General features: G+C 36.3%; 1 long non-coding RNA gene across 1 annotated transcript in view; it reads left to right on the top strand.

Moving 5' to 3' along the window:
* LOC142142778 (uncharacterized) overlaps positions 1-6707 on the top strand; it is a 486911-nt gene extending 480204 nt beyond the window's left edge. The window contains exons 2-3 of the long non-coding RNA XR_012689327.1: positions 3495-3563; positions 6482-6707. This is a non-coding gene — a long non-coding RNA (uncharacterized LOC142142778). The remainder of the gene's footprint in view (positions 1-3494; positions 3564-6481) is intronic.
* Positions 6708-14724: the final 8017 nt, after the last annotated feature.

Here is a 14724-nt window from a genome sequence, read left to right as displayed (position 1 = left end):
ATAAAGTATACTATAGATGGTACTATACGCCTGATAAACTCACTAAAATGTTTCCCTCTAGCTCTCCATTATGTTGGCGGGGTTGTGGCCAGACGGGCTCCTTTTTACATATTTGGTGGTCCTGTCCTAAAATATCCTCCTTTTGGGATTGAGTTAGGACCCTCCTCTCCTCCCTCCTTCCATGCCCTGTCCGGAAAGACCCATGGTCTTTTCTTCTCTGTTACCCACTGATTGATGATGATAGACAGTCTGCGAAATTGGCCTCTCATGTCCTGGCTGCTGCGCAAGGCCTAGTAGCTAAGTCTTGGAAACAAGCTGAACCCCCCACTCTGGTGGCCCTACGATCTTATATTTGGTTCATTGTCCGGATGGAACAGATTACATACCACCTACATGATACGGATGATAAATTTCACCAGGTTTGGGCTCCCTGGCTTTACTTATAACCCCATACCTCTTGCACCAATTCCTTTCTCCTAAAAAGACTCCCTACGTTCATAAGTGGCCTGACTCTTGGCTCTTGATGCTGCTTCCCTTCCCAGAGAATCTAAGTAGTAATCCCCAATGAAACGCGTAGGGCCACTTTTCTAGTTATTTGTTTCTCCTCTTAAAAAGGGAAAGATAGGGACAAGGAACTGTGCGTATAATTGGGAAGTGTGTCCTCTTTTTCTTTCAGTTTCGGTGTCGACCAGTGCCCCCCCCACCCCATCCCATCCCCACATTATATTGTTATAAAATGTTATAGTTTCTTGAGTGTTCTGGATAACAATTGTATACTCACCTGTCTGTTTATTGACAACATCTGGCTATGTTATATATTCCCGACTCAAGTATTTTTAGCTTCTTTTACATATGCCCATGACAGGTACCGCTCTCTGTTTTTGTCTTTTACCAATTAATGTATTAATTGTTGATTGTTATCTGTATATGTTGGCTATTTTTCAAAATAAACAGTTAAAAAAAAAAAATTTAACATTTTACATTATGTTTTTTTATCCTGTACTGTATTTTAGGTTTAGTGGCCTATTGATTGTGATTTGAAGGTGGGTAGTGTTGTATTTTTGATATGGGGAAAGGGGGTACCTTATGTACAGGATTTTGAAGAAAAGGGTGTGATGAGGTAGGGCAGTAAAACAAGAAATAAAATGAAATTCCATGGCTTTGGGGATGTGTTTTGGGGCAAAAATAGGGATAAATAGGGATAATGCAGGTGTAAAATTTAAAACAGTTAGAAATAATAGTGCGGAACAGGAGATATTGTAACCAGTGCTTTCAATGTTTTCATTTTTCATTGTTACTTTATGCAGGCAAATATTGAATTAAAAAAAAATTAAACAGAAGGTCTTAACAGCAGAGTAAATATATTTGTTCATGGACTGTATCAACTGAAGTCCCTTGTAATGTAATGTCTTATAACTATTTTTCCTGGGGTTTTTTTCTACTTGGCGGTCATTGCTATTGTTCTGTTTTTTGAGTGCTACAAATATATGTTTTAAGTCTGCTGTTGGTCTTTAATATTACATTTTAACACATGCAAATGAAACTTAAAATGGCTTTTGAACTAATAGATTTTGTTTATTTTTCTTCCTTACAGGGAAACAGATACATTGAACACTCTTTCAGATGGACCAAGAATATAATATATACATAATTATACATGCTGAGGATTTCCACCATTCAGGCCACCATAGCTGTAATCCACATAAGTAGGAGTTATATTTTGTCACACAGTAAATTTATTTTTTCAAAAGAGAAATTTAACATGATGGACAATGTTATCACTAACCAGATGATAGCCGAATTATGCACAATTCTTTGACCTTGAACATGTCAGCATTACAGTATACATTTCAGTTGCTAGAGAGTAAACCTTAATATGATCATGCTGCAACTACAAGTATAAGACTCAGGGCCTCATTTAGAGTGGGGCGCAATGTCCATTTCAGATGCATTGTGCACATTTCCACTGACGCGCATGCGCAGTAAGCATCAGTTCCGTCTCCTTTTCAGACACAGCCCAAGACGGATCAAGACACAGACACAGATGGAACACATGTCTGTCTCAAACAAAGTTCATGAATACAACTTGCGTCTCAGTACGAGGGAAAGGGCGTGACTGTGAATTATTTAGATACTATGGGCGTCTGCCTGCAAAAACAGCCCTAGACGGATCAAGACACAGATGGAACACATGTCAAAAAAGACTGAAAAGTGCGGCAGGAATTAGGTGGCGCAAGTAGTTAGCTAGCTCAGTAGGGTATTACGAATGGGATGCAACTGGGGTTACATGCCACTCGTAATACCCTACCAAGCTGAGGCACACTCCCACTCCTGCTCTTGCAATGTGCATCTTAGGCGCACATTGCATCTGACTCTAAATGAGGCCCTCAATCTTCATCCAAAACAACCTGCAGCCAATAAGGCCAGAAGAACATTCACAGTAGCTCAGGGTGTTTCAAGAAACGGATGTGCTGATAATGTAGAAGACAAGATCTGTCCACTTGTGTGATTGCACAAATGAAGACAGGGCTGTATTGTGTGACTGGTAATGTAGTGATGTGAGATGGGGAATGGAGGTAAGCAAAAGTCACAGGCTAAGAGCTAGATGATGCAGCAAAGTAGTGATGTGAGGCTCCTGATGCAGAAAGATTGGGATCAAATTCAGAACTGTCTTAAACAAAGTTCATGAATCCAACTTGTTTAAAATGATTTGCCATTACCACCACATTCTTGCCTATGCTGGCTATTAGATTTTAGCACAATATTTCTTTGCTGAATAAATATTTTAGAGTAGACAAGAAGTTTGAACGAAGTGAAGTACAGTTTAAACATTTTTACATTATAAGCCATATTTTGTGCAGCCAGGTCCCTCCAAGGCTTTAATATCTCACAAATCAAATAATACTCTTAGTACTGGGAATAATAATGACTGTCTATAAATTTCTATTCAAGGGTATGAAGCTTAGAATAATATATCTATTGGTAAGATATACTACACTACATTAAGGGATATGTTACATTGTAATCATGTTTCTAATGAATACTAATGAACTGCCTAAATATATCTGATGACATCTGTTATTATAACAATGTAAAACACAAATTATTTTATTTATATTTTATTTATATGTCTATGTATATATATATTACTAGAATTCCCACTAAAAAATATTATTTTGTTTCCTATGACAGTATATTTTCTATTATTTTACTGGTGTTTCACAGTGTAATACAATTGTAATACTATTTTTTCTGAACGACTGTATACTTTTTCTTTAATAATAGCTAATATATTACTAATTCATTCACATGAAGGATGAAACAGTAAATGTATTTTCCTGAAAATTGTTATACATTGAAATTATAATATTGTGTGTTCTAGTGTTCTCTTTTTAGAAAAGGCAACACATCTGATCCCATCACTTCTATGGATTTAGCTTGATGTCTGAGCTGGTCATTTGCAGAAAATTAATTTGTAATGTCTTCCACCTAAGATGTGCAGTGCAAACATTTGTGTAGTTGACTGGCAGAAGGCGAAATCTATAACTCAGAAACTGTGCATGGTAAGTAGTTTTCACAAAAAAAATCTTTATTCACATCGGGCCTGATTCATAAAGTTATGCAAATTGAATGTACTTCCCGTTTTTAAAAACACGCACATAATTCAGGCATACACACCGTATTCAACTACAAGCGGATCTGAAGAAACCTCTCTTGTTGAATACAGGTATAGGTACGCTATGGATATACGGCACTTGCTGTATTGAGACACAACACAGTGCAGAATATAAAGTACCAAAAGAGCTGTTAAAAATATAATTATTAAGGAAAATACATTTTTTTTTTATAATTTTTTTACATCAATTACATGTATCGGGATGTTCTCAATGCATAAAGTATATAAAATGATTTATACAGTTGCTCCTAACTGCAAACTCATGTTGCGGCATGCATACACGACCATCACCACTAGTAATCGGCACTTACAAGAGTGTAAGTGACTCTTTGGCAGAGTAGAAGAGTTTAAGTGACTGTTTTGCAGAGTGGATGAACTTGAAAGGAGTGCAGGAGAATTGGGAAAAATTAAAAGGTGCAATACTTAAACAGCAGACCTTTGTATCAAAAGGGTTAAGAAAAGTACAAGGAAAAGGAAGCCAGTGTGGTTTGCAAAAGAAGTAGCAAGTATTGTGAAAGAAAAAAAGATGGCCTTTATGAAATATAAGCAGACTCAGAATAATGAAGACAAAGAGGTGTATCTTGCTAGCCAGAGAAAGGCTAAGAAGGTAATTAGATGTGCAAAGGCACAAGCTGAAGAGAATATGGCCCAGTCAGTAGGGGGCAAAACCTTTTTTTCCGGTATATAAGTGAAAGAAGGAAAACAAAAGGAGGAATAATAAGACTAAAGACAAAGAGTGAGAGTCTTGTTGAGGGAGACAAGGTAATTGCAGACCCTCTTAATAATTATTTTTCCTCTGTATTCACTACAAAAAGAGTGGGAAAAGGACCACAGTTAAGTTGCAAGTATACTCATAAAAATGAGGTAGATACAGAGGCAAAGGTCCTAACAGAGCACTAAAAACTGAAAGTGGATAAATCAATGGTGCCAGATGGGATACATCCAAGGATACTAAAAGAGCTTAAAGAGTTGTTGGTAACACCATTAACAGAATTATTCAATCAGTCACTAGCTACAGGAGTAATTCCAGAGGACTGGAAAAGAGCGAATGTAGTCCCACTACACAAAAGTGGAAGCAAGGAAGAGGCGAGCAACTACAGACCAGTGAGCCTTACATCAGTAGTAGGAAAATGGATGGAAACACTCTTAAAAGAAAGTTGTAAAATATCTCAAATCCAGTAATTTACAGGATCCCAAACAGCATGGATTTACTGGGGGTGATCATGTCAAACAAATCTTATTGACCTTTTTGATTGGGTGACGAAAGTAATAGATGAAGGAGGGGCTGCAGGTATAGCTTATCTAGATTAAGGTAAGGCTTTTGACACTGTCCCACATCACAGATTGTTAACTAAATTTGAAAGTTTGGGATTGGATTAAAGATGTTGGAATGGATCTTGGTTGCAGGATAGAAAACAGAGAGTTATAGAAAATGGAGTACATTCACTGGAGAGAAAGGTTACCAGTGGAGTACCCCAAGGATCTGCACTTGGACCAGTGCTTTTTAATATCTTTATTGAAGACATTGTAATTGGTATTGAAGGGAAAGTATGCATTTTAACAGATGACACAAAGATATGCAACAGGGTAGACACATCAGGAGGGAACAAATGATTGATGATCTAGATAGACTAGAGGAATGGTCAAGAGAGTTGCAACTACAGTTTAATGACAATAAATGCAAAATCATGCACTTAAAAACCCAAAAGCTAAATAGAGTATTAATGGCATTATAATGGAAACTACTAAAGAGGAAAGGGATCTAGGAGTCACTATTTTAGGTGACTTAAAGGCAGGTAAACAATGCAACAAAGCAATAAAGAAGGCAAGTCAGATGCTTGGTTGCATAGGGAGAGGAATCAGTAGCAGAAAGAAAGAAGTAATAATCCCACTGTATAGGTCATTGGTATGTCCTCATCTAGAATACTGTGTTCAATTCTGGAGGCCATATCTCCAGAAGGATATAAATACATTGGAAACTGTACAAAGAAGGGCAACTAAAATGGTGCATGGCCTACAGCACAAAACTTACCCGGAAAGACTAAAAGAACGTAATATGTATAGTTTGGAGTAGAGAAGAGAAAGGGAGGACATGATAGAAAATTTAAAATATATCAAGAGTTTGAACAAGGTACATGAGGGAAACCTTCTTCAAAGGAAGAGAAGTATTAGAACACGAGGACATGCACTGAAACTGGAGGGAAGTAGGTTCAAAGGAAGCTTGAGGAAAAACTACTTCACAAAAAGGGTAGTAGATAAGTGGACTAGCCTCCCATCAGATGTGGTAGAGGCTAATACAGTAGAGCAGTTTAAACATGCTTGGGGTAGACATAAGAATATCCTTATAAAGAATAAGGGATCAAATACGGTTTAAAGTCACCATAGGCTAATAAAACAATGGACAGACTATATGGGCCAAATGGTTCTTATCTGCTGTCAAATTCTATGTTTCTATGTTTACACCTGCCCTGTAGCTGGTGTAAATGATGCGACTGAAGAACACGTACCTCAGAGATGCCCAGAGCTTGAATTGGACACTTCTTAGTGCGTTCGGCCTTGGCATGCCCTTACTGTACATTGCCTACATTAGAGCTATCCGTCCCCAGTCCTCCCTTCAATTGTAGGCAGTCGTAAGTGTCATTTATGTGCGTATTTTCTGGCAAGTCTCGATTTCATGCATGAGCAAAGTGAAAATATGCAAAATATGTTGCGTAACTGGACTTGCGTTCTTTAAAGAATAGGACCCATTATATTTACTTGCAAAGCCTTTATTTAATATTAATTATTGTACATTTTGTCTTCTAGAGCTGAGAAATAGAGATGTTGTTGAAGGCAACTTGTGATTCTGCATCAGAAATTCTAATGTACAACAGCTGGAGATACAAATACTGTTTGAACCTATCCTACCTGAAAGTCACAATAAATCTGTACAAAAATATAACTGCAATGTTATGGACTATTATATGAAACAGAAAGAACCCCTGTGGTCATCAAATGTGATGTCCCCAAAGGGCCTGTGCTTACAATGTCTCCGATGAAAAAGAGCCTTCAATCAAACACATCACATGACTTCTTCAGTCTGCTCAAGTGGAGACTCCATCAACGATGAACAGAAAAGAAAAGGGAATCTAGTGCATTATCTTTTTATTGTGCCCAAAACACACTTATGGAAATACTCATAGTTGATAAACACATAAAAAAAAAAACAATAACCCAGCAATTATAGTAATGAATGGACTTGTACCGGACATCTATAGATGAAATACCATTCAGAATGGTCAGAGAACAACCTCATAGTCCCATGGATCATCTATCCTTTCAATATTTTCAAAGTTCCAAGAAGTTGGTCCGAGTTTAAACCACCAACGCTTTTCGACTCTATAACACGAGTCTTAATCATGCTCCTATTTATAGCGCACACATCATTTAACATTGCTGAACATAATTTTTAATAACCAAGCATGAATTCCGCATAAACAGTTATTAAAAATGTAAGTCGGTCAACTGGATATGCATATTACAAATTACAGAGCCTCGTCTAGACATTGAAGTAAATGCAGTAGAACAATTTTGTTGACACTTCTGTGACTGACAGAAGCGGAAGTGTAGAGCGGACTCAAGCCTTGTTTACATCAGAAGAACAGCTATAAATGCTGGAAAGTTTGTTTATGTGATCAGCCTTGACAAAGACTTGTGTTATAAAGTCAAAACGCGTTGATGGTTTAAACTCGGATCGACTTCTTGGAACTGAAAATATTGGAAGGATAGACGATCCATGGGACTTTGAGATTATTCTCTAACCATTCTGAATGCTATTTCATCTATAGAAGTCCGGTGCGAGTCCATGCATTACTATTATCGCTGGCTGATTGTTTTATGTTTTTATGTTTTTATCAATTAGGAGTTTTTTATAAGTGTGTTTTGGGCACAATAAACAAATAATACACTAGATCCCCTTTTCTTTTCTGTTCATCGTTGGTGAAGTCTCCAGCATGAGCAGACTGATGAAGTCATGTGATATGTTTTATTGAAGGCTCTTTATCATCGGAGACATTGTAAGCACAAGTCCTTTGGGGACATCACGTAGAGCACCGGGGGATCTTTCTGTTTCATATAATAGTCCACAGTTGAAAGAGGAGTTACATGGTACTTGGTACGGGCTTTTGGACTTTGTATATGATATTAGTGACATACTACACTATGTATGTGTTTGTGCTATGAGTTTTAATTTCAGATTGAAAGACTGTAACATATAGGAGAAAAATGTTCCATGCACACAGCCATTGTTAAGTGTGATTGAAGATCTGATCATTCCTTTTTGTGCTACAGAGTGAGCACTAGATGTACATTTATACCTGTTTTTCAATTTTATGTTAGAGGTATAGCAGATCCTCTTTATATGCACTAGGCTGCATCTTCAGTGGAACGCTATACTGATTTTTTCCATATTTTTTTGACACTTTATCATTATGCCCCAGGGCTTTATTTTAGTATGCAAATTAGGGTCCATAACTTGTTTTTCAGAAATTTTAACGATCACTTTTTGCTCACCAAAAAACCCAAGTGAAACAAACCAGACACAGATGAAATAACTAACCAAGTATAAACAGTGGCATGGAGACAAACAACACATATAACCATTAACATTTCTCTCATCATGACACATTTCAATGTTCGGTTAAACTTAATTGTACTCAGACTGACACATATTATATTTTGACAATGTTAAGTTTGAATATTGAACCATCCTAGCTCCCTAAACCTTCCAAGTAAAATATTTTCTATTATTTAACACTCTGGTGTAGCTTTTCTGCTAGTTGCATATTAAGCACTGAATCATCTGCAAAATTGATTGCCTTACATGCATCTTCCTCTATCTTTTCTCCTCTACAACAAAGAGACTTTTCCAACATTACCATATTGCAGCCTGGGGTGTCATTATTTGGTGACTATTCATTACTCTTAGCTAGAGGTTGAAGTGGGCTACGATGCTATGCCCTACCGACACTTCTCTTACTGCTTTCAATATAAAACAATCATACCTCAGTCACTTACATTTTCCCTACCACCACTTCTAAATTTCCACTTCGACTTCTCATTGCTTCTTACGCCTGGGAGAATACAGGCAGCGTAGTTGTTTTGTTTCACAAGCTGTCCCCATCAACCTCAACTGAATGGCCTGTATAAGCCTGTATCACTATGCCTGTATCACTGCACTGCTACACAGAGATGCTTAATAATTTTACTGTGACTGTTGTTATGTCAGGGACTATATTTTTATTACATTCATATGTGAAGGAAATATTACCTCTCATCAAGTAGGTGCTTGTGTAGAATGGTAAAATATGCTTTATCCCATAGCAAGCAGCCATAGTCTACCTATAATTGTTCTAGTTAACATCTGATTGGTTGTTATGGGTTACAGAACATGTGTGCACATGGCATCATGTTATTAAATATGTCCCACAGTGTTCAACCTGCATCTATTGCTTGCCCACAGCAATTTCCATTTAGGCTAATGTTACATGGAAGCTTAGTGCACCTGTACATTATGGCCTTAGAAACTCAAGACTTATCTACTCTATCAGCCTGCACATAACAGAAAGAGTACGCACCAAATTCCTGTCATATCAAACACTGACAGCTTTTACAAGCACAGCAGGCAGCATTTGTAAAGAGTATCAGCACTTGCATGAACTTGGTGCTTGCACTGTGTACAATATGAAGGCCCAGTGCGGCTAACTGCACGGTTTAGAGCCTAAAATAAAACATTAGTCTTGTCATGCTGTCATTTGTTTTTATAATGTGCTACTTACAAGAACTTCAGACATTTATATAACTTGTAAAGTCATTTTATCTGACTGTTCAGAAATAAAAAAAAAAATCAAACCTTTGTGTTTTGAGGTTTTTTTTGTGTGTGTTTTTCCTCTACATGAGTACAAATTGTATTTCACATACCCCAAGAGAAATTAATGAAGATCCAGCTCTCTGTCAAAGTGGAAAACTGGCCAACGCTGTGACAGGTACACTTGTTTTTTCAAATTTATTATATTAATATCTGGAGAAATAATGTTTAATTTTATTTAATATTTATTTGTATTATTTTTCAGATTTACTGCCGATTGCAAGATACAGTCAAGCATATATTAGTTATAGAACGGAAAAAAACAGATGCTTCAATGAATGGAATATGTTACAAAAGGTTTGTATTACACATTTCCAGATATATGTAGACCGATCGATAATAAATTGTCACTCACAATATATTACTTGTGGTTATTATACTATTAGTTTTTGGGAGAAATAGTGAATAGAAATAGAGAACTTCCCCCAGGCTCTGGTGGCTTACATCCCTGACTAATATAATTATAGCCAACATGGCCCAGTTCATGATGGAGACCCTTGTCTCATTTCCCACTTAACTTTTTTGACAAATTTTAACTTTGACCAGTTCATGAATTGGTTTGATTAACATCATCTAACTTTACTGAACTCTGAGGATTTCATTACCAATAGTGGGAATTGTTGATCCAGACAAATGCCTTCCTTATGAAATTGGTCATGACACATGTACAGTTATTCTCCAGACATTAGCCGCAGGATGATTAGAATGGAAATATGGAAATATAAGTGCAGCATTTATAATCACATGATGTATCTCCACAAATCTTGATTACAAGCCTCCAATGCTTCTATGGAGTGAAGAGCCACAGCAAGGACCATAAAGATGGGAGCAGTGTCAATTCATAACTTGTCCCAATCCCAAAACTCTGTCTAATTGTAGTTGACCAAAGTCTGATAATATGACAGACACGACTAATACCTGTGTAAAATGCTTTTTCAGAATTTTAGACTAATAAAACAACATGGTTTCCTAAGATAAACTTGCTATTTTTACTTTCAAAAGTATTCTATTTATAGGAATTGACCATGTAAGCTTAGGTTACCACATTGAAGTCAAACATGTGGACAAAGGAGGCCATTGTGCAATGTTTCCCTCCATAATACATTGGTCATACTAGGGCAGCAGAGATGAGATCCGTGTGTCACATCCTCTCAGCACCCATACATCACCAATAATATACTATTACAAGTGACCCAACGTTGTTGAGTGGCAGGGGGGACATGGATCAGTATCCTGCTACAGGAGCATACGCAGGATTTCTAGAGGTTCTCCATTATTTGTTTTTGGAACAAATCAGTAAAAAAACATATTTGCCACAATAATAATATAAATTGAATGTACAGTGTGTATAATTTGAATAATGTTTGTTTTATTAAAATAAGGAAAAAAGAATAAGGCATATAGTAAGCAGTACATTAATGTAACAATTCACATTAATGTTAACTTATTTTAAATATATCCATCTTATAAATTAATAATATAATACCTTGTAAATTAATAACTCTACAAAATAAATACTAATCTCCCCTCACATGCATTTAAATAATAATAAAAAAGACAATTAGTGTTACAGCTACTCATTTAGTGATTCACATCACTCTCAGCAGCCAAGAAGCTGAACATGAGCACAGGTAACTTACTTTTACTGCATTGTCTTTTCCCCTAAAGTCACACTAGAGCAGGGGTCAGGGAACTTTTTTACCTTTTACCCCAAAATGTATTCAGATACGCCGACGTTACCCCCTTGACTTGAAATGAAGGAAATCATATGTTCTTAATTATTGGAATTCAAAATTTTATTGAATCTATTAAAAATGTCTTTGAAAGCTTCAACTTCAAAACTTCAGGTTTTGGAGAAATGATGTTGCTTCATTTTTGATACGCGAACATCAATATTGGGTCATTTTGATGTCAGAGCAATTTGGATACAGTCTTCAGCGTCCAATAGATTTCTCTGCTTTGTTTTTATGTTAGTTAGAGTGGAAAATTCTTGTTCACAAAGGTAGGTTGTTGCAAAAGGCAGCAACTTTTTGACTGCCTCCTCGTGCAATTTTGAATGCCATTGCAGCTGTTGACATCTAAAAATATGACAGATCTGCTTTGTTTTCAAATGCAATACGTGCTTCATTATTGCACCGAAACTCAAGAAGTCCCTCTGCCAACCCTTGAGACTCTTCTGGTACAACAGCAATTTCACATTTAAACGGGTCTACAATCCAACTGACAGCATGTGAATTGGCAGCATTACCCCCAGGAATTTCATTTTTACCCCATTTGGGGTAATTTACCCCTGTTCCCTGACCACTGCACTAGAGCAATACATATAAGTATATATAAGTATTTCTTTCTGCCCATTCCTGGCCCTATCTTTCCTTACTTCCATCCTAAGACTTTCACCATTCTTTGATTCCAACTATGCAATGCAAAAAATACATATATGTGTTTCAATATAAATATAACACTTGTTCAGGTTGACTAAAAAATAAAAAAGGTATAAATGTATAAACTGACACATCACAAAAATGAAATGTGGTCTGGAGGAAACCGCCAAAAATATCCCTTCATCAAGTAGATAAAGAAAGGATGTAATTTGTTACAGAACAATAATTATCATGTTTATAGAAGCACATATAAACAATGTCATAGTAACAGAGTACATTTTAAGTCGAAAATGCTAAAGATATTCACATGTCTCTGCTATTAAATATAAAACCACCTCACAAAACCAATACAAGGATTTAATCCACACTTGAGGAATTTGGGGCAGGGACATGCAAACTGTTCCCTATATGTCCTGTGTGGTCAACTATGTATCCAGGCTGCTGGGTAATAACCATATATATATAGAGCCATAGCCAACTTGCATACAGCTATTTGTTATTAGTGTACAGTAGGAAATAATGGCTGCTGTGTTGTAGGACTTGTAATAAACAAGCGTAGAGTGACTGACAATGTTATGACGAGGTGTCCTTTCAGGAACCAAAAGCCCTCAACTGTAACATAGATAATTCAAGATATAATAAACAGCATAAATTTATTGTCATCTGTTGAAGGATCCTAATAAACCCCTTAGTTGCTGATCTGGTTCAATGTAGCTTTTTACTGTATGGACAGTGAAAAATCCATTGTTTCTGATTATTTTATTTTTTTTTCTTTACAGATACACAAGATAACTTCCTGAATGACTTATCTCATCAATCAGTCTTATTGTAGCTCTGTACCATTTCAACACTGTTTTGTAAGCAATAAAGATTACAGTTCAACAAACTTGTGACTGTGTGTTATTTTCACCCAAAAGCATGTCTTGGAATTGGATGGTTTATTTCATTGCTTTCATTCTAAGCTTAACCTACTTTGCATATTGATTTTTATCAGAATCCCATTTTTCTTTTAAATGATGAAAGAGCGTCATCTGACACTGCACTGAAGATATTAGCTTTCTGTGGACCAACTTGTTCCAGTTATGTGAGTATACTAATAAATGTCACCTGCTCTTTGCCCAGTGCTAAATTATTATGGCAAGAATTAATGGTTAATAATGGTTATGTTAAGTAGATCGTAAATTTAAAAAACACCAGCCAAAAGTAATGTGTCAGTAATTACTGACAAAAACCAAAACAGATTAATGTTAATTATGTTACATTGGCACACTTGTTAAAATAGGATTATTCTCATTCAAGTATGTTTACATCATATATATCTGTGTATATGTATAATCTTTCTGCCTATGTCCCAAATTATTATTACATTTGACAGTTTTTCCTGTACGCAATGGGTCACCAAGAACCCAAGAGCAATGAGTCACAAACAGCTGACAATAAACCTTAGATACAATGTAATATCTGCTTTCCCTGCTGCAGGAATGTGCCATATTTTCGAGATGTATACTTGGAACAGGGTGCAACTGACATTTGAGAATCATCTGATCATATTGAGTTGATATTTGGAAGTATTAAGCTCATTATTAGTTCTTTGTCTTTATTTCAGACCCTAGTGTTATCCAGAATCTTCATGTTACTGAGGTATCCACTTCAAATGCAACAATAATATGGAATCAGCCAATAGGTGGTTCGGCAAATTACACTGTGACAGTGACAGGAAGCCCTTCATCAGCATACAGTCTTTACTCAACAACAACAGCACTTAATTTGACCAACCTTATACCTGGAAACTACTATAGTGTTGTTGTCTCTGCAAATGACATACCAGTGAGCATATACTTCTATACAGGTAACACTTGTCTTCCTAAGCATGGCATCTTTAACATTATATGCATGTTTGTCTATCAGTAATTATTATTCTTCCTCTGTATCTATATAGCGCCAACATGCCCCACAGTTCTGTGCAGAGAATGTTTATTCATTCACATCAATCCTTGTCCCAGGGAAACTTCCAACCTATTTTCCCTGTATATAGGCTTATATTTTGTTCTGTCTAGTTATGGCAAAAATTTGACTTGACCCCATTTTAAATAATAAATATCACGGGTAAAACAATCTAGTGGTAGATCACTTTACCAAGTATCACAGCATATTTGGATTATTCACTTCACTCTATAATGTATTCATTTACAGTTCAAATGTTACATGGTGTTGTTCTACCCTGACATTTTGTCAAAGGCTGCTATATTATATATATATATATATATATATATATATATATATATATATATATATATATATATAGCAACAGAAAACAGGCAGGGCGCCTCATAGTGTAATATCAAATAAACAAGATGGGAAAAAGTAATAACATGCGTACCATGAGGTAAGCAGCAGTGAGTATCGAAGAGAAGATGGAGTAGCCTCTGCTATGGTCGTATTCCTCCAAATCTCCACCAATCAGCAAATCAATGTAAAAAGAGCAAACATAGTGTAACACCACAATATATAATATACCTGATGGGGATAGTTCACCATTAAACACCAAGAGCTCCGGGCAGAGTGAGGTTGGGACTGTGAAGCTAATGGTTGTGCACATGTGAAAACCTGCAATCAACAATTTTCATGAGATGTGAGATTTCTCATGCTATCTAGTACGCAGATTTTATATTTATCATGCACTCATATGGGTGTCCTATTATGTGATTCTGGGATCAAGGTCCCATACACTTCATAGAACATTGGTGTTTAGTGGTGAACTA

Source organism: Mixophyes fleayi, chromosome 3 (assembly GCF_038048845.1).
Source record: "Mixophyes fleayi isolate aMixFle1 chromosome 3, aMixFle1.hap1, whole genome shotgun sequence".
NCBI classification, from domain to species: Eukaryota; Metazoa; Chordata; class Amphibia; order Anura; family Limnodynastidae; genus Mixophyes; species Mixophyes fleayi.
Note: the sequence above shows the minus strand (reverse complement) of the source record. Positions and strands in the feature narration are given on the sequence as shown.